This window comes from Vombatus ursinus, unplaced genomic scaffold (assembly GCF_900497805.2).
Source record: "Vombatus ursinus unplaced genomic scaffold, bare-nosed wombat genome assembly UNPS02006779.1, whole genome shotgun sequence".
Lineage (NCBI taxonomy): Eukaryota > Metazoa > Chordata > Mammalia > Diprotodontia > Vombatidae > Vombatus > Vombatus ursinus.
The window spans coordinates 10,657,593-10,659,967 of NW_020946557.1; positions in this window are offsets into that span (position 1 = coordinate 10,657,593).

A 2,375-nucleotide genomic window follows, 5' to 3' on the forward strand; every position below is an offset into this window, starting at 1 on the left:
CCAAGAGGACCCCTAGTGCTTGCAACTATAGGGGAAAAGAGATCCTTCCTGGGTAAAACCCAGATTTTAGACCAAAAGAGTAACGACTACACCTCTCTCTATATCATACCATCTTGGAAGTTCTAAAAACTTGCAGGCTCCCAGAATTAGCTCTGAAAACAACAGCACAAAATGCCTGAAGCATGACAGAGTGTTTCCTCATACCTAATTGAGCAAATTGTAACTTTGACACAAAGTTAAAAAATCAAGGAATATGCTGGGAAAAATGAACAAGCAACAAAAAAAGAACTTGACCATAACAAGCTAAAATGTTGGTAGGGAAGACCAAGACACAATCTCAGAAGAAGACAACAATGTGAAAACACCTACAAGCAAAGCCTCAAAAACGCTAATTGGACACAAGGCCAGGAAGAATTCCTGGAAAAAGTAAGAAAGGAGTTAATAGTGGTAGAGGAAAAATTGGGAAAATAAATAAGAGATATGCAAGAGAATTGTAAAAAGAGAATTAAGAACTTGGTAAAAGAAATACAAAAATACTGAAGAAAATAACACCTTATAAAACAGAATCCCTCAAATAGAAAAGGAAGTTCAAAAAATTCACTGAAAATAACTACTTAAAAATAAGATAGGGCAAGGGAAAAGTCATGACTGCATGAGACATCAAGAAACAATAAAAAAGTCAAAAGAATGAAAAAAGAAAATTTGAAATATCTCATTAAAAATACTGACCTGGAAAATACATTGAGGAGAGGTAGTTTTAGAATTACTGGACTACCTGAATGTCATGATAAAAAAAGAGCAGAGACATAATAATTCAAGAAACTATCAAGTAAAATTTCCCCAATGCCTGAGATCCAAATGGTAAAATAGAAATTGAAAGAATGCCTGATCACCTCTTAAAAGAGATCTTAAAATGAAAACTCCTAGGAATATTATAATCAAATTCCAGAGCTCCCACATCAAGGAGTAAATACTGCAAGTCACCAGAAAGAAGTCATCCAGATATTGTGGAGCCACAGTAAGTATCACACAAGATTTAGTGGCTTCCATACTAAATGAATGTAGGGCCTAGAATATATTGTTACAGGAGGCAAGACAGCTAGAATTCCAACCAAGAATAACCTACCCAGCAAGACACTTCAGGGAAAATATGTGGGAAAGGGAAAACTGAAATGAGTAGAAGTAAAAGATAATCCTTATAAAGCATAAAAATAGAATTATACTTCAATTGATGGTAAGGGAGAATCCTGATAAGTTTGGGGATTTTCAGAGTTGAAGATAGTGATAAAGACATTGGATCATTTGTTCAAACAATTTCTCTAAAATTATCTATTTTGTTGTCTAATGTTGCTTTAGTATAACTATTAACTAATTTTATACTGAAAAATAGAAAATGCATATTTTATTATGATCAACTTGAGCAGAGATACGAGAATATTATCCATCAAATATACTGATTATATATGCCTCACTGCTTGGACCATGAGGCCCTAGCTCATTATTGCTGTAGTGAGCCATGACCATATGGTTTCTGAGAGTTTCTCTTTTAGAAATAAATGTAAAGCTAAATTGATGAAGTGACAGCAAATAGTAGCTTCATGCAATTACTTCTGTTTGAATGTGTATGATGAATTATTGTAAAACACAAGTTATATTTTTTGGTTTAATGTTTTTGCTACCACACAATGAATATGATCTTTGATTTATACAAATGTGAAATATGAAATGGAATATGAAGTAGTATTAATATGAAATAATGAAATATTAATATAAAATATGAAATAATTTAACTTACTATATATTTTAATATACTAAAATCTAAATTTAACAATGCATTTGTTAGATTTTTCTTTAGTAGACAAACAGTCATTTCTTAACATGGAGTTTTTCCATGCTATTAAATATATGGTGTGATTAAAATAATTTTTTATCTCTTCAAATTAGTCATATATGTTTTGTGCTTTAATTATAGTGTTGATGGCTTCAAGAATTATATTAAATATATGTATGTATGTGTGTATTTTGGCAGGTGTTTTAAAATTGCTTTGATCTGCAAACTCTATGAGTCTGTCACATTAATGATACCATCAACAATTTATTGTTTTTCTTTCAAATAGATACATTTTATACCCTTTATGAATCCGTATGAGACTACCTCTTAGCATCTTCACATTAGCAACTAAAGATAGTTATGTGATTTATTGTACATTACATAAGTGTAAGGAGCCAAGGGATTGTGAAAGATTTGAAAGATAGCCATAGGAGCTTGACATTTACTCATTCGTCAATGATGAGTCATTGAAGACTTAAATAGAAGGATAAAATAACGAGTTCAATAAATTAGAATTTTTCTTGTAATGTTATGAATGGTTGAT